This window comes from Hemibagrus wyckioides, linkage group LG26, assembly GCF_019097595.1.
Source record: "Hemibagrus wyckioides isolate EC202008001 linkage group LG26, SWU_Hwy_1.0, whole genome shotgun sequence".
Lineage (NCBI taxonomy): Eukaryota > Metazoa > Chordata > Actinopteri > Siluriformes > Bagridae > Hemibagrus > Hemibagrus wyckioides.
This window is the reverse complement of record NC_080735.1, coordinates 8,791,658-8,818,169: the sequence shown is the minus strand read 5'-3', so window position 1 is coordinate 8,818,169 and position 26,512 is coordinate 8,791,658. Positions and strand designations below refer to the sequence as shown.

The window sequence follows — 26,512 nt, the reverse complement described above, 5'->3', positions numbered from 1 at the left end:
ATAAATTATTTGTGCTTATTAAAAAGGCATATACTTGTTTTTTTCTAAACTTTTTTAAGGAATCTAAGTATCATGGCTATTTTGCTGATTACTAGAAAGAATTTGACAAAATAGTTTTTAAAGTTTAAAATTTTTAGGATGTTTTAGCTTCTTCTCTTACATTTATGATGTATTTATGTATGATATAAGATGAAGCTTAGACAACAACTGCAATGTGGTAATTTGCTGAACACAGAAATCAAAAATAAGACTGCTGACAAAAGCAGCATGATGAGGTCTGTATAGTTCTATATTATCTGCCCAGATTCAGCCAAATGCTTCAAAACCCACTGGGCAGTGGTTCACAGGGCAGATGGACAAGGATCCAAAACACACTTTAAAATAAAATCAAGACTTTTTTGAGACAAAGAAGTGAAATGTTGTACAATAGCCAGAGACTCAAAGTGTCTTATGGATTAACAAAATGTTGCATACAAAAAAGAAAAAGAAAAAAGTTTACAAAAAATGTGCTTTTGCTACTGATAAAGCAACCATGCTCCAGACAAAGTCTGGAAAACTTGTGTAGATGTCCAGGGTATAGTCCTGGTGCTCTGTAAATATTAATTGTTAAAAATGACAAAGGAGATTTATTTGTGTGGTTATGTATGTTATGTTAATATAAAGAAAATCAAATTATTCACATTTATATCCGGAATATTGTGTAATATGAACTAGCTAATGTTGTTTCTCGGTTACAGCATTTCATTTTTAAATATATGACCATGTGTTCCTGATATTTTTTATATAACTTAAAACAAAGACTAGAAAATCTATTAATCAGACTTTCTCATCCTTAGCTAATTTCAGTTTCAGTTTCAGTTTTACTTGCACCCTCAGAGTAGTGTGTGAATGCTATTGTGACTAAACCTAACTCTTGCGTCTGTTTTCATCAGTCTGTCTACCAGTGTTTGGCAGATATCACTTCCATGTTAATCCTTCTGTTTTTGCTGAAAAAAAAAAGCTGATGGGATGTTGCAGGGAGAATCGATGGCATGATGTAATAAACATATATATACATATATATGTATATATATATATATATATATATATATATATATATGTATATATATACATATATATATATATATATATATATATATATATATATATATATATATATATATATATATATATATATATATGTATTAATACAGTTTTCAAAATTACATACATTTAAACACATAACATCATAGTGACACATGACATTTCTACTTTTGATTACTGTCGTTGTCACCGCAGCTTAGACCAAGAAGCATTAATGAAACAATATACACTACTCACAAAAAGTTAAGGATATTCGGCTTTCGGGTGAAATTTCAGGATGCACCTAAAATGCACTATAACCTTTACAGGTGAACTTAATTTGACCTTCTCTACACTTTTGAATGCACATGTCCAACTGTTCAGTGTTTCAGTACTTTTTGCATAACTTGCTGTTCTCTAACAAGGTGCTTAACGGCAAAATTCACAACTGGTGTTTGATCCATGAATCGACCAATAAATTTTCTGGTTCAATTAGAATTGGTATTTAAACAGTCCTCTTCATCATGCTGTTCACAGTTTGACATCATGAGACCAAGACCACACCTAACAATTGATCAACAGTACCTCACCATTGTGAGGCTTCAAACAGGATGTTCTCAGAGGGAAGTGGCCACTGAGCTTAGAGTGTCACAGAGTGTCATCAGCAGGTTGCTACAGAGATACAGAGAGACTGGAAGAGTCACAGAAAGGCATACAAGTGGATGTCCTTCGGCCACATCCCACTTTGATGACTGCTTCATTGTGAACAGTGCCCTGTGGAACCGGATGATGAATGCCACTCAACTCCAGGCACATTTAAGGGAGGTTAGAGGCACCCAAGTGTCACATCAGACCATTCGAAATCGTTTACGTCAGCATGGTCTTCATACTAGACGACCTGCAATGGTACCTGACCACACCACCAGGCACAGGCATCGGGCCAGGGAGCATTTACGGTGGACGAGGGACCAGTGGGCCTCAGTGCTGTTCTCTGATGAAAGTCGATTCACATTGAGCAGAAATGATGGCCGCCAACGATGTTGGAGATGTCAAGGAGAGCGCTATGCATCAGCCACTGTTGTGGTGGTGTTACAGTCTGGGCAGGTGTGTCTACTCAATACAGAACTGCCCTACATCTTGTGAATGGTATAGTGACAAGCCAATACTATCTGATTAACATCATTAATCCAGTCATTGTGCCCCTGCATGAGCAACACAGGCCTAATTTCATCTTCATGGATGACAATGCTCCAGCTCATCGAAGTCGCATCATTAGAGAACGGCTGCTGGAGGCTGGGGTACCTCAAATGGAGTGGCCTGCACTTTCTCCAGACCTGAATCCCACAGAAAACCTATGGGATCAGCTGAGTCACCGTGTAGAGGCTCGTAACCCTGCACCCCAGAACCTCAATGACCTGAGGGCCACCCTTCAAGAAGAGTGGAATGCTGTGCCTCAGCAGACAATAAGTCGACTCGTGAACAGCATGAGACGTCGTTGTCAAGCTGTAATTGATGGTCAAGGGCACATGACAAATTATTGAGACATTGACATTTTTTGTTGTGGTATACCCCCACTGTTGTTGGCTTTTGTTTCAATAAATTGTTTGAGATGAGGAAATCATTATTGCATGCTTCTATTTAAATGCCCTACTTTCATGATATAATATCACTGTAGTGTGAACTTTTTACATTTTCCATAAATTTCACCCAAAAGCCAAATATCCTTAACTTTTTGTGAGTAGTATATATACTGTACACTGTAAAAAGTCTACACACCCCTCTTAAAATGGCTTTTGGTGATGTAAAACAATAAGACCAAGATAATTCATGTCCTTTTATACCCTCATTGTGAAATTACAACATAGAAAATAGAGAAAGGAAAAACTTGACCAAGTCTCACAAAAATGTAGTCACCCATTAATTTAATTATACCAGCAATGCTTCAGGTCACCCCACAGATTTTTAGTTGGATTCCAGTCTGGGCTCTGGTTGAGTTACTCAAAAACATTGATCTTCTTTTAGTTAAGTCTTTATTTTGTTCATTTGGATGTATGCTTTTGGTCATTGCTGTGGTGAATTTTCTCATCTTTTTTTTCATTTTCTTCATCTTCATCTTAGTATCAGACACCTGAAGGTTTTGCAGTATAATCGGTTGTTATTTGCAGTGATTCATGATTCCCTCCACCTTGATTAAAGCCCCAGTTCAAGTGGCCCAAAAGCATAATGGAGTCACCACAATGCCACACACATTTTTTAACTGAAAATACATTTTAGAATTATGGAATTGTTGTACCTTTTGTATTTGATTTCATGTGACTATAACACATTTTGTTGAGTTTTTTGTGAAAAATGGCTGCTGTCTAGCCACCTAACCCATAGCGCATACCATCACTATTCTCTCAGACTTTGCTGTGTTCATCGCGCCCCTCCCTGGCCTCACTGTGTTCCCACTCCACCCAGGTTTCTGGACCCTGTTAAGTTTGGGCACTTCACACCTTTAGGGGATAGCTATGTCAAGGCCACCCTGGGCGAATTCTCCCCAGACCACCAGAGGACACACACAGGGTCTGAACATCTTTTCTTGTTGGTTCCACCCCCCCCATGCAACCCCCCCCCCCCATTGATTATGCTCACCTGTTTTGTGTTGGTTTATTAATCACCTTATTCAAGTCTGTGTATTTGTTTCACTGATTCTGTGTCCAGCTTCTGCTGATGTCACTATGTGTTTGTTGGATCACCACCATAGCCATTATGAATTAATTGTTCCTTTTTAAAGTGATTACACTTAGTATACAACTGCAGACTACCAGGTGTAGACATTTATACACGGCATTCATGATCAGTTCTGTTGAAAAGTTTTACTTAAGCTTAAGCATTATAATAGCAGCATAAATATATCACATTACAAGTTATGGCATTAAGGCAATATTAAGTATATTAACCACAAGAAGCATTAAAGTAGCATGAAAATAAATAACCATGCTTGAAGAGTAGTGTAGATTATTATGAATAGTATAACAGATATAAGCTATTATTAAATAATATGGACTCAGTACTTTGCACAGAGAGAACACCCAGGGCTACCACATCTAAAATACACATTTATCTTTGCAAAAAGCTAGGCTGCAGAAATCAGTCTGATTGAGGATGTGGACTAAACAAACAGTTGTGTAACTAAGAAGAGTGCTAACCACAGCAGCAGGTGCAAAGAACTGTAACAACAGCAGCAGAGGCAAATGCAAGTTAAAAGTATAAACACCATGCATAAATAAGCAATATAGTGGTGAAGCAAAGTAAAGCATGAGCTAAACCTAAACACTAGAAAGTTAGAGTGGATAAAAATAAAACTTTTAGAATTAAAACATTTTTTAAAGCCCATTTAGAATATGCAAGTACAGTCCGTGAGACTTCTGTTGCAAAGCAGGCTCAGAGCTGAATGTGCAACGATTAAGGAAGTAAGGTGCATTTTTTTTATGCGCGTAGTTTTTTTTAACAGTGGAGATCAGAGAAGCATAAATTTCCATTAAAGGTTGTGAACGCCAGAGGAGGTTTCAGTTAGTCTGAAAAATAACGGCAATTCTAAGAATGTATGCAGTTCTAAGAAGCTATGCAAATTAAATGAAAGTGGTTAGAGGGGATTTTCACTGAACTTTTGCACTCCCCGAGCCTGATGATTCATGCCTTTTTTGCTGAAGATATCTTCTGAAGACTTGTCTGACTGCAATAAAACCAAGTTTTGCTCCTTCCCATCCAAGCATGAAGAGTCTTTATTGTTTATCAGGTTGTTTAGTTTTTGCAAGTAAATAAAAAAGTAATAGGTAACTGGAGAAGACCCCCTGTGATGTGTCTGATCAGAGGAATCTCTGCGTTCTCACAGTTCTTTCATAATATTTTTTTCAGTGCCAGGTTCAGTTCACTACCAATATATGGTTTGCATCTAGACCGACAGGTGACAATTGCTTTTCTAGTGTTCCCAGGTGGTAGATCTACTGCAACCCTGAGCAGCTTAAAACAGTTGGAGGAGAAGAATGAGTCTTAATGACATAGTATCTTAATGCCATCCTGTAAATAATTGGGAAAAAAAAAAAGAAACATTCTTTAACAGTTAAGACCAAACAAGACCTTTTTTTTTATTATAAATAATAATTTCTTAATGGGAAATTAAGCTAATTACATGACAGAGAGATATGTGATGAGCAGATTGAGACATGTCTTTGGCTTAAATTAAGTCAGAGATAAAGTAACTACAATTACTAAACTGCAGATTACCAGCTCTGAAGGCTGTTGGATGTAATGACAGATCTTATCCAAACACACATTATGGCTTGCAAAAATACTTTTTCCTATTTTTTAGTGTTAGTGAAAGTCAAAACAAGGCAAACCCACACATTTAGTTGTTTACATTTGGTTTACATTACATTACATTACATTTCTTGCACAATTTTTTTCTTCAGTTCTTCATCCACATCCGTTGTAGAGGTTCTGACATATAGGTTCTCTCTCTCTCTCTCTCTCTCTCTCTCTCTCTCTCTTTCTCTGTGTGTGTGTGTGTGTGTGTGTATAAAACAGACCCCCCCCCAAAAAAAAATAAATAAATAAAATAAAAAATTTAATTTCTATGATGTGAAAGTAAATGAAATATTTCTTCTTGTAAAAAAAAACTTTTGGAATTTGTTTCCTAGATGATGGAGAGTGAACAAAATATCGATTATGATTATCAGAACAGGTTAGTTAAAATGTAATGTGATCAAACAGTCATCAGCTTGTGTGGATTTCATAATTAAAACTTAATGCATTTTACTTCTTCACAGTAAGCCAATGGAAGGAGTTTTCCACAGCCATTTAGAGGAGAAAGTTCGTCCTTATATCGATCTGATTGACTCTTTGAGGCTGATTGGTATTGACAAAGATTTGGCTTTGCCAACTATAGCTGTAATTGGAGATCAGAGTTCTGGAAAAAGTTCTGTGTTAGAAGCACTATCTGGGGTGGCACTGCCCAGAGGGAGTGGTGAGTGAGTTCTTATTTCTCTTACAGAGTAGTAAATATAACACATTGCACATATTACCACTTTTATGTTAGAATTTGACTATAAAAATTTCTAGCAATTCAATTCAAATTCAAAAATCTCACTTCTTCTTTTTACACACACACACACACACAGTAAGTCATGTTTCTCTGTTTGATATTAATAGAAGCAGGAAAAAGCTGATGTATAATGTACTTTTTCAACTTAAGGTATTGTGACAAGATGTCCACTGGAGCTAAAGCTGAGGAAGATAAAATGTGGTGTTCAGTGGCGAGCCGTAATATCTTACAAAGGACAGTTCACAGAAAAGTTTAATGACCCATCACTGGTTGAGGGCTATGTTGAGAAAGGTTAGTAACATTTGTAAAAAAATAAAATAAAATAAAAAAATAAACAGATAAAGATAAATATATAAAATTCCTTTCTTATGGTTCTGAAAAGGGTAACCTTGCTGTCAGGTTCTTGCTTTCAGGTTCTGCTTTAGAATTAGATTAAAGAAGATTTAGTTTAATTAGATTAAAAAAAAATTCCATTATCCAAAAGGTTTTTACCCCAAATTTACTATGTGGGTGATTCTCATGAAATCTTGGTTTTAAAAATTTCAGACATGAAAATTTTAAAAATGCTTAAATTAACTTTTTTTTCAGACATTAAGAACAAAGTCTGGAGTGTTTGTGAACATTAATTTAAAAACTTTTACTTACCATTTAACACCTTTTTGAACATAATTTCCAAAATAAGTCTTAAAAAATCTCATTACCGCAACACTGTTAACACTGACAGAAAAGCACAAACATTTTCACAGTTTTAAAAATAGATTATTAACAGTCATGCATTCTATTAATTAAATTAACATCTAATAAACATGAGTTTCGGTAATGATATATAGGTTTTGGTAATGAGGTTAATTATTTCGGTAATGATAATAACTATACAAGTCTGAGATTTATACTGAGACTTATATACTAGTCTGAGATAATGCAGAAAGAAACAGATAATATTTACACAATCATGCATTCAAGTTCAAAACAGTTTTATTGTCCAGTGTTTCAAAAATACAAAAGCCAAAAATAAAAAAAAAAATTAAGAAAAACATTAAAGCAGGAATAAACAAGACAACATTTCAACGTGTGCCTTAAAATCATGAAGCATTTTACCATGGCACTAAAAAATAACTGACCACTGTCTTTTTTTCTTTTCATGTTGCTTCTTAGTCAGCTCTTCAGTTTTCTTTACTTTGCCAGTTTGTTTTGGTTTTTGATTCCTGGAAGCGGAAAGAAAGCATTACATTAAATTAGTCTCATAACATGGGGGAAAAAACATTTTATGTATATGTCATCATATAGTTTAGACTTGATGCTTACTCTGTGTGTGTGTGTGTGTGTTCTATACTGGGCCTGAAGTTGTGGGGTGGGGTAGAGCTTAATTTTAGCCTTTGAAATTGAAAAGTAAAGTAAACAAGAAAAAAAAGAATATTAACAGAAGAACAAATAACTGTTTATTTATTATGTAATTAAATTACTAAATTATAGCAAAATTGTGCAGCAAATTTATTAGGCTGCTGTCACTTTAAGAATCACACGACCTACATGCCTTAGTGTGATGGGAATTTCCCACAGTATGAATAGTACACTCAGTCCAGCACCAAAGTCCTGTTATAGTAGTGGCTAAAGGGTTGTGTGTGTATACTTTCATGTACATTTCCTAACACTGTAGGGTGTTTATTGCTAATTACACCTGCTGTAACATCTCCAAACCTAACCTCTCTCTCTCTCCTAACCTCCCTCTTCTGTACTCCTCCAGCAGTTCTGGGTTTCTGTAGAATTTTTCCCTGAACTTTGTCACCCTAACCTTTGCTAAAGCTTTTTTTTCACACTTGCTGATTGTCTACAATGAAACAAATCATAAAGCAAAATATCAACATTTAGGAAATTTGAAATTAATATTAAATTCATAAGAGATATTTAAAGTTCTCTTTACCACAACTGGCTTTAAATGGTTTCAGTGTATGAGGATGGTGTTGCGGAGGATGAGGTGCCTCAGGATGTTTTGCTAACAATAAACAAGCCATGATGGCTTTACTATTTTTTTCTCAATGCATATAATAAGACCTCATTAAAGTACATTTTCATAAAAAAATTGTAAATCTACAAATTTTCGAAATGTAGAAAACTCCCTGTTTCGTTAATGATGATCAAAAAGTCATGTTAACATTCTGACAATAGAATATTTAACATTTAACTGGAAAGATATAAAAAGATGATCTCATCTGGTCACCATCTTGAAGTAACTGTCCCATGTGCTCCATCACTCATAATCAAACTTTATTTACATTCTGTATGTGTGTTTAAACAGTCCTTAAAAAGTGTTGCAGAGGATGAAAACATCAGGCATGGACACATCATTTTCCTACTTTTATACATGAATATTCAGTAAAAAAAATTTTTTCTAAACTTTTAAGTTAATTTGTTTAAATTAAATCATAACACACATTCAGACACAGCCGGACGCATTGCGGTAATGAGAATTTCAGCAGAAAATGCAGTAAAATAGAAAAATATTTCATTCTCATGTTGAAATTACACATTGTGCAAGGTAAAGAACAGTATTGTCTTCTGATTCTGAGCTTTGTATTCTGATGCTTTTTTATATTACTAAATTGCACCTTTTTATTTATTTAAAATCATTAGTGCCATGGTGTTGCAATGGTTTTGTGAGAACCACCCATGTATATAATTTTGTATAATCTTCTATTTAAGTATTTAACAGTCTTGCCTTGTAACACTTAAAGAAGATATGTTAATTTTTTTTTTATAATGCTTACTCCATCTCTGTAACAGCCCAGAATGAGCTGGCTGGAGAAGGAGTTGGAATTTGTGATGAACTCATCACTCTGGAGATCATGGCTCCTGATGTATGTGACCTCACACTGATCGATCTCCCTGGGATTGCCAGAATTCCTGTAAAAGGTCAACCTGAAGACACTGGACATCAAGTCAGTGTAAACTGTAACTTGATCTTTTTGCTAAACAGATTAAGGCCTTTATTGAAATTGTAACATTGCTTGTCTTATTTTTGACTAGATTAAGAATCTCATTGGGAAATATATAGAGAAGGATCAAACTATAAATTTGGTCGTAGTACCATGTATTGTTGACATAGCAACAACAGAAGCTCTGAAAATGACCCAGGAAGTGGATCCTGAAGGAAAAAGGACTCTGGGTAAAGTATCAATAAAGTTAATTGACAAAAACAGTAAATATTTATTTATTTATTTTTGTAGCCTTGGGCTGATGCCTTATACACCTAAATCTTACCTATTAGTTAGATTTAGAAAAATATATACAATATATACAAAATATATTCTGTAGAGTAAAACTGTTATAAATGTGTTCAGGTTCTTTATTTGGTGTTTGGGTTCATAGAAATAATCTGCATTGATGTTGATGTGTATTCTGGTACTTTGGTTGACATGTGCTATGTACCATGTGCTTGTGCTGAAGACAATCAATGTTGTTTGATTGTTCGGCTGTGATTGGAGGATGAGGTGTCATGACAGTAGTTTTGTAGTGTGATTGGCTGTGGGGCGGGGTGAGTGATTCGGGAAAAAAAAAAAAAAAAAAAAGCTGCGCGGGAGAAGAGAGGAATACGAGTGGAAGCAACAGGCTGCGCTCGAAAACGAAGAGTAAATGAGACGGCAGCGAGTCATAAGAAGAAGTAGTGTTCTGATGGATATAATTGTGCTAGTTACTCCCGTTGTTGTACAAGCTATGGCACACGGGACTGCAGTGCATTAAGAAGCCGTCTTGACAAACGTTAACTTCGAAAACGACCACGAGGAAACCGTTGTTGTTTTGATTAGCTTAACAGGCTAACTAACGAGCTAGCCTGAGAAAAGACTCCTCTTCCCAGATAGCGCTCCAGGTGACCAGGAGAAAGCCTGGCAGCTCCTCTGGCAACGAAGGAGAAAGGCATATTTCACCTCACAGGATGGACTGACTCCTGTTGCTCTCTGCCGTTAGCTGTTAGCTAGCCTGCACTGCTGCTAAATTGTCACTACAGCGTGGAGGTGCGGCGTTTGGATACTGACACTGACTCTGCTTGCATGTGAGTACTCCAGCTTTTTATTTCTGCTCGCTAGCGTGAAAGGGCTTCAACGTTTTAGCCACGACGTTCCTGAGCATCGACCAGGCCTGCAACAGGGGGGTTCGTTGTATTCTTTTTATTTATTTTTTTTGTTCTTTTCTGGTCGCCGGCTTGTGTGTGGGGCCCACAAAGTAGTTAAGTTAAAGTGAGAAGGTTATACCAATGAACAATTTTCCCCCAAACAGTTTGTTACTGTGTTTCCTTAACAGTGGTATATGTTAAGCATTGAAAGCCGATATACAGGGTTAAAAGGTATATATTCAGAGGTTGAGCACAGTATCTGTACCAGTATATTTTTATTTGAAGTATTAAGTACCAAAATCTTGTGAATTGCTCATTCCGACAGTATATAATTCTGATGATATTTGATTTGGCTTAACAAAAGTACCTTTTCAATTATTTTATTTATCTATTCTTTTTTGTTAATAAATTCGGCTATAATTTGGGAACCAAGGTGTTGTATTTGTTTTATAAGTTAGGAGATGCAATAGACAACATACCAGAAGGTGAGTGATCATTTTGCTAGAAATTCCAATCTATCTTTAGTCAAAATTAAAGGCGGGGAGACCTGAGTCCATCTGGGGAAATAGAGTTTATGAGCTCAGGGCGCTATCCTACTAGTAAAGGGTAAAAAAAAAGCGCTACATATTTATTTGTTTTATTTTATTTTTATTTTTATTTTTGTATTCTTACGGCTATTCTTACAAAGCCAGACCTTACAGACAAGGGAACAGAAAAGAACATCTTGGATATAGTCAGAAATCAGGTCATTCCCTTAAGTAAAAGCTATGTCATTAAGTGCCGTAGCCAAAAGCAAATTGATGAAAAGATCTCTCTGACTGAGGCCACTCGAGTAGAGAGGGAATTCTTCAGACGTCATGAATATTTCAAGTATGAAGAACACAATTATTTCTGATCTATGACTCACTAGTGGTAACTGGTAATTTACTGTATGTCTTATTACCAGCTGCCTTTTGTATGAGGAGAAAGCAACTATTCAGTGCCTTGCCACCAAACTGACTCAAGACTCATCACCATCTGTGCCCACAGTCTGTAGACCACCTGAAATTTAAATGGCCAGATACCAACAAGTGGTCCACATGTTGGCATCCTTTACACGGTGTAGACACTGGAGTGGGCCTTGACTGGAACAGAGGGTAAAAGGGCACTCCAGCAGATAGTATTGAAGGGTGAGGACAACCCACTTAATGGTAAGATACTCTTTCTTGATCTAAGAAAGCCCAATTGCACAGCTCGATCTACTAGACCAGAACTGACATCTCCTTTTTAGTGAGTTCAGTCAGCAGTGGTTTCTATTCCCAGGATGCCAGATACTTACACATGCCCAATAGCACACCTGGGTTCCACTCGACCACAATTTTTGTGTGCAGATAACTGGTATGGGACACAACCATGACTCAAGACTCATGACCCATGCTCTCTTGATGGTGACAGGTGGTCTTCACAGGTGACCAGGGTCAATTGGGCTGCACTTTTAGGACTTACACCTGGTCCCAGTTCCTCTCTTTCAGGAACCACCTCCACCATAGCCACAGGAACCATACTTCACAATGGTTTTAGAACATTTAGATTATATTTTAGATATGCACCACCTCCATCCATTTGACTGACCTCATATTCAACTTCTCTGACTTGCAGTGTCAAAGGGTCCTAGCCACATGTTCTGTTGCACACTTTGAATAATTTAGAGCTTGACTTAAAGATAAAATACTTTATCTCCCGGTGCAAACTCCCACAGTCCCAGAGTTCCCCATAATACATGCAGAATTGCTGTTGTGGCTGTAGCAAATTTATTGATTTCCTGAATAGATTTTTTGCTGGTAGAAATTCCCTTGTGCCAATTTTCCTTAATGACATTTAGGACACCACAAAGCTTCTGCCTCTATGATAATTAAAGCAGGGGAAACCCTGTGGAGGCTTGTGGGACCTCTTGTACTGCATATAACATTTGGCAAGCTACAAATCCCAAATCTACACATAATTGTGAACAAACATACAAATTATATTTTTAAGCATTTGATTAAACTGTCCATCTGTGGATGATAAACACTGGTGTGAATCAATTTAATACCCAATCATTCATGCAGTTTGTGAAGTGTCTTTGGCATAAATATAAAGCTCTGGTCAGTCAGGATCTCTTTCTGGACCCTGACTTGGGAGATAACATGGAAGAGCACCTCCGCAAAACACCATGCTGTGATGTTGCATAGAGTTACTGAGTTAGAATTATGGTGTGCTGCATAATTTACCAGGACGAACACAAATTGGTGGATTTGTGCAGTCGTTTCAATGACCTAAATGAGTGGTAATGGGCACAATGGTGCCCAATTCCCATGGGTAGCTGTGCAACAAACTGCTACAGAATCAGTATATCAAATACATTCTCTGCACCATGCACTTCTGCCAGCAGCCACTACTGACAAGTGATCTGGAGCTGTTGGAAGAAGCAATCGGGCAACCAAATTCACTAGGCACCAACAGGTAGAAGAGATGATGGTGCTGTTCAGGGTTGTGAACAAATTTATTTTCGTTTTTCTTTTCTTTTGCTTTTCAACAACAACAATCAGTTTGATGCACGTGAACACATGACACTACATGACTCTGTGGTCTGAGCTTAAAAAGAATTTAGTGGACAATGCAGACTTGTGTTGAATGGTTGTGTGACAAAATATTTGTTAATTAATTGTAGGGTTTATGATCTAATTTTGCTGTTTTTATTGTTTTCTTTCTTTCTTTTTTTTTCTTTTTATGTTCAGAAATCCTTACCACTGATCTCAGAAGAGATCAAGAAGCAGCTGTGGAGCTTTAGAAAAGGGCTGAGTCAGTGTGAATCTGGCCCACCACTGGATCCACAGAAGAGGAAGATCTTTTTTTTATTGATGTTTGTAACATTGTTTTGTATTAATCCAGAGCCCTGTACTAGCCTGCCTAAATCATGTTAATGTTTACTTTTTGTTTCAGACCTTGATGAAATTTAATGATAAGATCAACCGCTTGGCATCTGGGGAAGTGGTCAACAATGATAATTTTGTTTGTAATGCTTCGGTCTGAATTCAAAAAGTGGAAAGACCATCTTGACAACACAAAAGTATCATGTGAGTACACAGTCTATATGCAGAATCCATCCCAAATCATTTTAGTAATTTTCAATAGTTGAAATAGATTTTCTTCAAAAGCACACTCCATGCAGAGAACAATTGGGGCATCCCATCTTATCCACAAAGGACCAGTGTTGTAGGTTTGTGGGTGCACGACACATGATTCCACCTGTTTAATCAGTTGATCTTAAACTTTCAATACATTTGCATTTATGGTATTTGGCAGACGCCTTTATCCACAACGACGTACAAAAGTGCTTTGAAGTCTCTCTAAATGAATACATCAACGCTGGTTCACTAGCTCACAGACTTAGCCTAAATACTGTTTGGAGGAATTATAGCACTTTTTTTGAATAAATAAAACAAACAGATTTGAATCTGATGCATGCAGCCAGTCAAGTCAAGAAGCTTTTATTGTCATTTCAACCACATATAGCTGATGCAGTACATAGTGAAATGAATCAATGTTTCTCCAGGACCCTGGTGCTACAGAAACAACACACAACATATAGTTACAAACAGACACAACAACACAGAGCTAGGACAGGAGTTTGTCCTAGTGACATGAAGTGAAACGTGTGCAAGCAGGTGCAAACAGTGCAAAAACAGGAAGTACAAAAAAAACAACACAAGACAGGGCACGTAGCACCGAAAAAACGTGCAGTGAATCAAAATGGAATGTGATATGCAAACTTGAGTATATATATATATAGCAGCATGACAATGTGGACTGTGAGACCACTGTCTTTGGTGTCCATGCACCTTGAGATTCAGGCTAAAACAAACAAATAACACCATTTTGGATCCAGAGTGGATCTGTGCTACTGTTGAAAACAAGGTTGGAAACAAGTCACACAGCTGCATTTTGGTGTCAGGAACCGCAGATTTAAGACCCAAGTGCGAGATGTGACAGGAGCTTGGTAAAGAGTTTGAGGCCTGGAGTCCGATGTGTCCGGCCTCCCCACAGTACAGACAGTCTCACATTCTCAGCAGGGGGCAGGTAACGACGGGCAATCTCCATGGGCTGGGAGGAGACTGGAAGAACAAAGGCCATTGTCGGCAGTGGTAACGGCAAAGAGTGGGTGGCTTGTTGCGGACTGGGGTGCCAGGAGCGTCGGGTGGTCCTCTCTGCTAGTCTTTCCCGGATTCCACGGCCGATGTGGGTGGCTAGGGTGATCAGTTCACCCAGCTCCAATGGCCTTGCCTTGCCCGAAAGCAGAGAGATGACATAGGCTACCTTGAAGCACTCAAAGGGATATGAAGAAGGATCTAGCTCAAACATCACCACACACTGCATTGGGAACTGCCAACAGAGTCCAGGTTCCCCAGAAAAATGCTCAAACAAAGGAGAATAAACATGACCAGCCAAAGGTCCTTGCAAAAAGAAGAGTCCTGGACTTCAAATCTGAATAGGGTAATTTAAAACAGAGTGAGAAAACAGTCGAAAATCTAGTGACAACAGAAAAAGACTGGCAGAGACAAAGGGTGGGATGACTCATCAGCAAAGCAGGAGAGATCTAGCAAGGAAGGCACACAATAGCGTCTTTATATAGCGCCGGGGCGCACAAAGGGTGGTAAACCGTCCGTGATGACCGCTGCCCCGGAAATGAGCCCCGCGATGTTGCAAACCCGGACGTATGTGCATCAATGTCGTGAACCCAGAAGTGTGTCCCTCAAAGGGCATAAAAGGATGTGCAAGCTGATATTTGGATCGTTCGCAGAGGATTAATTGCGTTCAGAGATGAACCTGCCAGCAGAGAGTTGCAGCATGTGTAGATAAAAATGGTTGAATCCATCTGGTGTTGTAGAGAAGAAAGCGACAAGAGTGAGTCACATTAGTAACGTGAGGAAAAGGACAGTTGATTGTCCGTGGTTACCCCAAGGTTGTGAGCAATGGCTGAAGGGGAGATCCAAGAGTTGTGCAGGGATAATTGCAAAATCCTGACCTGGGGATGAATCGCCAGAATAGACTCTGGTGTGGCTTCTGTTTGGGTGTAATGAAAACCTGCACCGACACTGACCCTTTCTGATAAGATTGGGCACCCCAAATTTTAGCTAGTAATTAGTGCAGAGCAGATAAAATCAACTTTCAGTAAGTTTAGTAGACCAATAACAAACAACTAGTATTTTATCAGCATCTGGAAGGTACATGGAACATACCACAACCAAGAAAATTAACTGGCAGCTCACTACCAAGAACAGTCATATTTCCATATTAGAGTTATGTCATTGAGATGGTTAAACACAAAGATTACAAAGCAGAGCTTCTGATAGTATTATAGCACAGACCTCCTATTTTTCTCTCTGTTGATGTGAACAAGGAAAAAGATGCCACAGGAAACCAAAGCATTCATGTATGTAGTAATTCCGTGCCTGTATATGTTGTATAATGTATGAACTTTTGTGTTTCAGACACCAGGAGCAGTTTTCAGATGTGTCCAAAACCTGCTTTCTCAACTACCCTTACCTCCAGTCGGTTGCAATGGTAAATAATTTTAAGTTAATTTTTAAGTTTTAAAGCATTTGTGTCCTAAAAGTAGTAAATGTTTTGGAAATAGTTAAATCCAGTCATTGTATAATTACATCAACATCCCTGAACAAGATAGACAACATTCAGTCAAAGCAGGAAGCCAAGGTGGAGGAGAGGATCATGGAGCAGTTTGAGATGGAGCAACTGGTCTACACTCAAGATGGCATCTACTTCAAAACCTTGAATGATGTTAATGCTACTGATGGACAGAAGGCTTCAGAAGATAACTTTGCTGGGTTTGACAGCAGAAACAAATACCCTGAAATGCTGCGGGCTTATTACGAGGTAGATTTTAGTAGTCAATTGGTTAAGAAAGTATATTTTAGTTTGGCTTCATTCAAAATAATAATAATAATAATTATTATTATTATTATATGGTAGAGAATGTGTGATATGCAAATCAAATATGTTGTCTAATAGATTTTGGTATTTTCATTTATTTTAAGAAAACTTTTTACAAATACTTATTGCATTAATAAAAGGTTTGAATAATTATTTAATTTAATGCTGTACATAATTTGGGTCAAAATTGATCTACTATATTAGATCTACTAAACGTAAAATCTAAAGGAAAATACACATGCATTAAACATTTACCTTAAAACCTGGAAATTATTTGAGTTGGATATTTTTCCCTCTCCTGACAGATCGTGGCGCAGCGCTTGGCTGATCAGATACTTCATGCTGAAGGAATCTGCTCAGAGATGTTGGGTTTAATGGACGGTGCCAACGTGGCCGATGCTTTGCGTGAAGTCAGATATCAGCAGACGTCGCATTGACATGCAGAACCGCGTGGACTGTCTTACCCTTGCTCAAGAGAAACTCAGCAACTTTGTTTGAAGCTACAGGCCACTGCTGATCAGGGTTTTTCATCTTTTTAGAGGTTTACCACCTGATTAAGCTATCATCTAATTACCAATGCCTAAATGTGGTGTGTTAAAAAAGGGAAAATACAAAACCCTTCAAAACTAAAACCACTGATCTACAGAAACAGCTTTTATATTTCACAGAACATTCTTTCATTTCGAAGGTCATTTTGGCCTGTAGTTGTTTTTGATATGCTGTATTCTGTTGCAAGACTTCTTAATGAAATTTCAGATACAACTGACATTCTTGATTCTGACCAAGTCTCAATATTAGTTTAATAGTTTTTTACTTCTTTAAGGAATCCAAGTACCATGGCTATTCTGCTGATTACTAGAAATAACTATTAATTAGTAATATTAATAATAATCCATGTTTTATCATGTTTGTCAGGCTTATTAGAATTATGTGCAATAGCACCAGATTTCAGTAAGTATGAAATGCTACACAAGAAAATGTTGAGTTTGTAGTGGATACTTTCACATTGAGGCATATCTTTGCCAAATTTACAATCAAGAAGACTTCATCAGCAAGTTTATCATAAGATGTAAGCCATTAACAACCTTTAAGACAAAAAAACCCTACCCCTAAAAATCCCATACCGTTCTGTAATAAAATAATGAGATTGGACAAATTGCAACTTGCACCAGAATAATGGGATAATATGGAAAGGAAGTAATTGCTTTTGATTAGAAGCATCTGGTTCCTTTTTAGTTATTTATAAGTCTGCTGAAGAAAGCAGCCTGATGAATTCTCTATAGTTCTATATTATCTGCTCAGAAAACACACTGGGCAGCGATTCGCAGGACAGATGGACAAGGATCAAAAGCACACTTTAAAATAAAATCAAGACTAAGAAGTGTAACGTTGTACAATAGCCAGAGACTCAAACGGTCTTATGGATTAACAAAATTTTGCAATCCAAAAATTTGTTTGTTTGTTTTTTTTTCCAAAAATTACTGCTTTATCTACTGATAAAGCAACCATGCTCCAGTCAAAGTCCGGCAAACTCGTAGAAATTCTGGTGGTTTGTAAATACTAATTGGTGTAAATGACAAAGGAGATTTATTTGTGGTTATGTTATGTTAATATAAAGAACATCAAATTATTCACATTTATATCTGGAATATTGTGTATATAAACTAGCTAATGGTGTTTCTCAGTTACAACATTTCATTTGTGTACATAGTGTTTCATAATGTTTAGTCATGTGCTCCTGATATTTTTCTACAACTTAAAACAAAGAAAGACTAGAAAATGACTTGATCAGAAAAAGACTCATCCTTAGCTAATTTACTTTTAGTTTCAGTTTAATTTGCACCCTCACAGTAGTGTGTGAATGCTATTGTGACAAAATCTAACTCTTCTTTCTTCAGAAGACTGTTCAAATACATTCCTACATATTAATTAATACAGTTTTCCAAATCGCATACATATAAACTGTAGTGAATTTAGCTCAAAATTTAAATATTTAAGTAATTATAACTGGTTATAATTAATTATAAATATTCAAATTGGGGTTCTTAGAACTAACTGTCAGAGAATCAATAACACAATTATTTGATTTGTTCGTCCAGCGAACAGACAGTATAATTATGTATTAATTCCAGGGAAAGTTATCTTCCTGGCCAAGAAAGAATAACTACTTTATAAAGTACTAGCTGTAATTTAGCACGTAGCAAGAGCAATGTTCAGGGACCCTGAAATTGTGAGCAAAGCACAGAGACAATCACTCGTGAATAAAACACATTTAATAAAACAGAAACACACAACACATACTAACTACGACACAAACATAAAAGACAGGTTAAGGATCATAGAGAGGGGATAAGTAGGAAAAGAGAGATGGAGATTAAGGAAGGGAATACGGAGGAAATCAGAACGAGAGAGAGAGTTTGAAGGAGATAAGGAAACAGAGAAGAGATCAAATATGGCAAGTTTCAGATCAAGTTTTGGTTACCACGTGTGAGAATCGTCAAGGTAATTAGGATTCGCCTTAATAAAGGGGCTTCAGCTTAAAATTGCGGATCTAAAATAATTAGTAACTTTTACTTGCATTGGTTTGTTGATAAGAGTCCTGATGTAGGGGATCAAGGAGGTTCGGAGATTCAAAGTCCTCGGAGTAAGCAAGAGATTCTGCTGGAATGAAAAAGGTTTCGGTGGTGCAAACAAAGTTCTTCAATTGAAGCTGCCGGCAAAGTCTCAGAAGAAAGTGAAAGTCTTGTCCCGAAGAAAGATCGGAGTCGAGTCGGGGACGATAGAAGAGGTCGTGTCGGGAAGAAAAGGCGCATGGGGGCCCCCCCCGACCGCAGAGCGGAGAGGGGGTTGGCCCCCGTGGGGCCAAGCCGAGCTGAGCAGAGCAAAAAGCTACGATAGATGGGTGCTTAGGGTTTTTATTGATCCCTTGGCCCTCTTTCTTTGTCTCTGCTCGGTCACTCATTTGCATACTTTATCGTGAAGTCAGGAATGGATAAAGTTTCAATTAAAGTAATGTAGGCTCATATTATGTACTTGAATGACCATATGGCATACACTATTGCTTATAAAAGTAAAAGCGGATCATTTTGATAGTAGACATGAAAGAAGCAGTATGAGAGGAAAGGGAACTGGGTATAGGCAAATAAAACATACATTCTTATCTTATAAAACGTTCTATTTCATGAAACAGAACAACAGGTCATGAGTGGTAATACAACAATAAAAATATAAAGGCAAAAGTGGAATACATATATACAGGTGTGTTAGGCATGGGTCAGGTAGGGTTCTACTATTGTTTTATTGAAAGTTGAATAAAGGAACTCTCCTTATGTGTGTGTGTGGGGGGGGGTCAGGATGAGCATTTCCAGACGCTTTGGGTGTGTGTGTGTATGTGTGTGTGTGTGGGGGGGGGTCAGGATGAGCATTTCCAGACGCTTTGGGTGTGTGTGTGTGTGTGTCTTCAGTCAGAACTTTGGTCATCCCCTGGTCAAGGCATTGATTCGGTTTAGATTAGGGAATTCTTGTTGACTTTTAACGGCAGTAAAACTGCTAGGCGCAGGGAGATTTGCATATTAAGGTCACAAGTTGATGGGAAGTTCCAGGGGTGTGAGGCTGGGCTATCAGTACTGATGGTCTGCAGAACTCCAACATTCATGGAGGCAGGATTCCTCCTTTGTCTCCAGTCTTGTTGGGGGGTTCATTAATGAAACGACTATAAGTAGTGATAGCTCAGTTGTGAGCTGTGTAATAGTTAATTGAGTTTTTGAGAAGGATGCAATGGACCCCATGAGCAAGTGAGCTGACCTGGAGACGCTACAAAACACACATCATTTTGGCACATGACATTACTACTTTTGACTATTGTTGTGGAAGAAATAGGATATTTATGAAGGAGAATAAATACTTTTCTTTTAACATCTGTTGTTACATCAGTAACAGCTGAGTTGATTTAATCTGACTATAACACATTTGGCCACATGATTTCAGGTGATTTAGTCGAGTTTTTTGTGAGAAATGTGATGTCTAGCCACCTAACCCATAGCGCATACATGCAAAGAGTCATAAGTACATGTTAGATATTTCTGCAACTCCTTTAATGTTGCTGCAGGTCTTTTGGTAAATTTTTATCCTTTTATTTTATCCATTTTGGTAAGACATCCTGTTCTTGATGATGTCGCTCTGGTGCTCCATCTTTGTTGATGATTGCCTTCACAGTGTTCCATTCTGCATCTGAATGTTTTGCAAATTCTTTTAATCCCCTCTCCTTATCAATATCTTACCAGAAGTGAGATGTGGAAACTCTCTGTGGACTATGGTTGCAACAGTCAGATGAAACCAAGAAAAGAAGAAAATCCTACAGAAACAGCTGATCTTTATTTGGGGTTAATGAGAATAATCGCATTGACGACAGCTGTATGATAATTTCTTTTTGAACTTGAGATTGAATGTCAATATTTTATTCAGAACCCAGCCACATTCCCGATTATAAACACACAATAATGCAACCAAGTTATTGTTCCTTTTTTTATTATTTTTTCCTATTTTCCACTTAATTTCTCCAATTAAAATAACTAGAGGTTATTTGACAGGCTCAAGGACCCCCATGATCAACTCATGGCCAAGGTCAGGCTTCCAGACTGGAGCTGTCTCCATCCCTCCCTGCCCCACCTTGGACATTGCTCTGCCTCCCTGCTCCACTGAGGATGTTGTTCTGCTTTCTTTATTTTCCAGGGGACATTTCTTCCTCCCTGTTCTTTTGAGGACACTGCTCCATTTTCCTGTTCTACTGAGGGAGTCACTTTGCTTCCTTTTTACATGGAGGATGTTACTCTACTCCTCATTTCCTGAAGAGGATATCACCCCCTGCCTTAGCCAGCTGATGAGCTCACCCTCCACACTGTCCCACCGAAGATGCCATACCACACCCATGCTCGGCTGAAAATATCATTCTGTGTCCTTCTGTTGTCGCTCCCCTCTCTGGCCACACCATGTTTGTCGCTCCACTCTCAGACTTTGCTGTGTTCGTCGCACCCCTCCCTGGCCTCACTCTGTTCCCACTCCATCTTTAGGGGACAACTATGTCAACTATGTCACCTTGGATAAATCCTCTCCAGACCACCAGAGGACTCACGCAGGGTCTGAACATCTTTTTTTGTTGGTTCCATTGTCCCCCTTGATTATGCTCACCTGTTTTGTGTTGGTTTATTAGTCACCTTATTCAAGTTTGTGTATTTGTTTCACTGATTCTGTGTTTAGCTTCTGTTCATTGGCGGACTGGGACAATAATTCAGGCCATGAATTTGATTCTATCCCCGGCCACCTTTGCTGCTGCCATCACTGCCACCCTGTTTATGTAATCCACCAGGCTAACCCTATTAGTTGATGTAACAGGTAGAGTACCAGTCAAATTATAAATTAATAAATAGTCCTAAATGAACGCTCAAAAACTCAGTGTTCACTCAATGACAAGAACAGACCAGAAAGTGTAAACAGTAATTTTTTTCATTTCATTTCATTGTCTGTAACGCTTATCCGATCTATCCTTGGGTCACAGGGAGCCTGTGCTTATATCAGGTGTCATCAGGCATCAAGGCAGGATACACCCTGGACGGAGTGCCAATCCATTGCAGGGCACACACACACTTATTCACTCATGCAATCACACGCTACGGGCAATTTAGAGACTCCAATCAGCCTAGTAGCATGTCTTTGGACTGTGGGAGGAAATCGGAGCACCCGGAGGAAACCCACCAAGCACGGGGAGAACATGCAAACTCCACACACATAGTGAGTGGGAGCAAGACTATAAATCAAAATCCTTGGACGAAAAAATCAAATGGATTATCAAGGCTTTCACTGTCTCTCATCTTTCCCTGAATCTCTCTCTCTCTCTCTCTCTCTCTCTCTGCACATCTAGTTGTTCTGCAGTATGAAATAAACACATTCAATAATCTATACTTATATTAATTGTGCAGTCATCAATTGTATGTCCCCATGATTACAGTCCTACTACTGATGATCTCATAAATCATAAAATTATTATGAATAGTATAACAGATATAAGCTATTTTTAAATAATTAGGACTCACGACCTACGCAGAGATAACACCCAGGGCTACCACAAGCAACGGCGCCATCGCCACCCAGGCACGCCTGACAATGTGGGCACAGTGGGTACATGCATTTAAAGGGGAAATACCAAAAGGACAAGAGTGACAATTGGGGTTTAATGAAACTGATAACAGCAATGTACACTGATGGCAAAAGACAATTGCCTCTCCGTCTAAACTATATAAGGACAAAAGTGACAGTTTGTGTGTAATGAAACAGATCATAGCAATGTCCAGTGATGTCAAAAGGGACAATGACTCTCCCTCTAAACTATATTACTTATCAGTTTATATATATATATGTATTGTCATGGTTTGTAGAGGAAGACTCAGGAGAATCAGTTTCAACCAGCCAGACTTTAATATAATGCAGAACGAAGAACGAATGAGATAAACGAGAACTCAAAAGCTTAAGTGATAGACACTGCAGAAGAAATCAGGAATCCTCTCTAGCACTAACAACAAACAATACTCGCCGCCGTCTCTGACGAGCCCCCCCCCTCCTCTGGGAGCGGGCCGGTCCAATCGGCGTAGATGGTTCACCCAGGACCTCTCCTCCGGACCATAGCCTTCCCAGTCGACTAGATATTGGATTTGGCTGCCCCGCCGTCGTGAGTTGAGGATTTCCCGGACCTGGTAGACCGTGCTGTCTGGGTCCACCTCGGGCTGCTGCATCTCTGCGGAAGAAGGGAGAAGGGGGTTAGTGTACTGTTTTAAAAGTGAGACGTGGAAGGTGGGCGCGATCCCGGCAGGGTGAGTTCATAAGTCACATTGTTCATGGCTCGACGGATGGGGAAAGGCCTGATGTAATGGGGGCTTAACTTCCTGCTGGGTAGCTTGAGTAGCGAGCCAAACCATGTCGCCTGCCTGATATAGTGGCACCTCCCGCCTACGGGTATCGGCTTGTCTTTTGTGCCTGCTTACGGTGCGGTGCAGGTGCATGTGCACTGATTCCCAGACCCTCTCACTCTCTCTGAACCAGTAGTCCACAGCAGGGATTTCCAACGGTTCTCCTGACCACGGGAACAGAGGTGGCTGATAACCGAGTACGCACTGGAACGGTGTGAGCCCTGTGGCTTCTTGGCGGAGCGAATTCTGCACGTACTCGGCCCAGGGCAGGTATTGGCTCCACTCCTCCTGGTGGTCTCGGCAGTAGGCGCGCAGATAACGTCCAATCTCCTGCACTTTTCGCTCGGTCTGGCCATTAGTCTGTGGATGGTAATCAGAAGAGAGACGTACAGATACATTTAATTTTCTGAAGAAAGCTCGCCATACCTTAGATATGAATTGGGGCCCTCTATCGGATACGATGTCTTCCGGGATGCCGTAATGCCGGAAGATCTGGTGGAAGAGGGCTTCCGCTGTTTCCCAGGCGGTGGGTAGGCCACGGAGCGGGAGTAGTTTGCACGCCTTGGAGAACCGGTCTACCACAACGAGAATGGTGGTTTACCCCTCGGAGGGGGGCAAGTCAGTGACGAAGTCAATTCCCACATGTGACCAGGGCCGATGTGGAATTAGAAGTGGAACGAGCTTGCCCTCCGGTAGCTCTTTAATCGTTTGCGGTAGTGGCCAGTCCTTTACCACCTTGACCTTAGCTTGGTCCATCTGAATCCCTTTGGCAGAGATGATGTACCCCAGAAAATTATGGGCCGGTGAAACTCGCACTTCTCCAGCTTGAGATAGAGGTGGTGACAGTGAAGACGAGCTAGCACCTGCCGAACATGACGGACATGCTCGGTTCGGTTGGAGGAATAGATCAAAATGTCATCGATATAAACCATCACGAACCGATGAAGCATCTCTCGCAGAATCTCATTCATAAAATTTTATAATACAGAGGGTGCATTAGCGAGACCATAGGGCATAACTCTATATTCGTAATGTCCGGCAGGTGTGATGAAAGCAGTCTTCCACTCATCATGACAGCGGATTCGGATTAAGTTGTATGTGCTCCGTAAGTCAAGCTTGGTGAAAATGCGAGCCCCCCGGAGTTCCTCGAGTGCCGCAGGGACTAGAGGAAGGGGGTAAGCGAACTTTACCATTTGGGAATTTAGTTTTCTGTAATCAATACAGGGAAAGTTTAAGAGCACCTCACGGCTGAACCGTTTGAGATATCAAGAATCACTTCACAATTTTAGATCCTCAATGTCTTCAGATCATATTGGACCATGTTTGATCAAAATCATATAAATCCCCTAGGAGGGGTATATCAAATTCTAATGGGTACATTTTTCAAACATCCCAAAATAACTGACTTCCTGTTAAGCAGATCCCATGACAGGTGGATTAACATCATTTAGCTGAATGAGATCTAAATGTATACTGGCTCTCATGCATATACGTACAAGTGAATATGAGCTGTGCAGCTATATTTCTGACAAAGGGGGCGCTGTGACAGCCCTGTGCCACACCCGGGGACCAGCCACACTGGCCTTTCTCATAAACATTTACACTCTCTATGTGAAATATTTTGGAACATTAGGCCTTTCCACTCATAAGATATGAGAACATTCATTTTCTTCTATTATGTTCTTATGTAAATTGTCGCAATAGTAACACGATTCAAGGTATCAAAAATTCCTTCACAGCGACAAATCAGCCATGTCTTGACATTATTCTGACTGATTTTGAACCAAATCAGGTGAAAGTAAGGGACAAAATATTAGAGATTTCAAAAAGTGACACACTTCCTGGTGCCAGTTGGTGGCGCTATGACAGAGACTCATAGTTGTCATATCCATGTGATCAGCTTTCTATGCTTAACATAATCCTAAAGTTTCATGTAGATCAATTAATGTACACAGAAGTTATTAGCCACTTCCTGTTTTGTTTTATTCGCCATAAGTTCTCCTCACAGCTTTGAGATATTTGAGATATCAAAAGTTCCATTGGGTGTGTTTTGCAAACAACTCAAAATAACTCACTTCCTGTAGATTAGACTTAATGACATGCAATGTGAAAGTTGTTCAGCTCAATGAGATCTAAGTGTGAACCAAGTTTTACATGGATAAGATTCATGGAAGAGTCTTTATTGTTTATCAGGTTGTTTAGCTTTTGCAAGTAAATAAAAAAGTAAAAGGTAATTGGAGAAGGCCCTGGACCACCATGTGATGTGTCTGATCAGAGAAATCTCTGCGTTCCAACAGTTCTTTCATACTATTTTCTTAAATGAAGTCAGAGATAAAGTACCTGCATGGTTGAAACACTGTGAGGGACTCGGTGGGGGAGAGCTGATAACATTCAGTAACTACACTTAGTAAACTGCAGATTACCAGCTGTAGAGACTCTGAAGGCTTTTGGATTTAATGTCAGATCATATCAAAACACACATTATGCCTTGTAAAATTACTTTTTTCTATTTTGTAGTGTTACAAAATCTGGAAACTATGGGATTTAAGTGACAAATAAGGAAGCCTAATAAAAACATGGAAAGTCCAAACAGGGATCATGGGAAAACCCACACATTTAGTTGTTTTACATTAGGTTTTTCATTTCTTGTACAATTTTTTTTACAGTTTGTTGTAAGGTCTTCTTGACTGTGGCAAAGTAGGCAGCAAAACAAACACAAAACAGAAGCCTCTAGAGGTTATTTTAATTATCTTTTCAGGTCATGCACCAAACAATGGAACAGGAGTCCTCCAATGTAAATTCCAAACAACAAATAACAAAGGGAAAAACAAAATACAGACAAACAAAATGAGGAGAGAACTCACACAAAAGACTCCCCTCCCCTTAAATTCAAATAGCCCAATAACGACACTATATTTTAAAAAAACCCTGTGTAGTCCCTCCCCACAAATTCAAATAGCCCAATGACAACACTAAGTCACCCCTCCCCTCCTGTGGATGGAAATATACATATATAGCTTCCTGTTTGTGGGCCGGCCCCTCCTACTAGGAAGCCCTAGAGGGAAAGGTAAGGCAAAGAAAATCATCATTATCAAACAAATCATCTCTTCATTTACCCTTTCTTCTTTACAATCCAAAAACACCAAAATAATAAACATAAGTCACACTGGAATGTGCACCTTCCATGTGACTGAAAAAATGAAAATAAATCAATAAATAAAGTGATATTAAACAAGACATTGTGGTATGGTTCTTTGACTTACATACATTCACTATGTCACACAGTTCTTCATCCACATCCATGGTAGAGGTATGGCCTATAGTGTG

At 38.8% G+C, this 26,512-nt stretch overlaps 1 pseudogene; it reads left to right on the top strand.

The window, feature by feature from the left end:
* The first annotated feature begins 5,747 nt into the window (after positions 1 to 5,747).
* LOC131346420 (interferon-induced GTP-binding protein Mx2-like) lies at positions 5,748 to 17,928 on the top strand (annotated as a pseudogene).
* Positions 17,929 to 26,512: the final 8,584 nt, after the last annotated feature.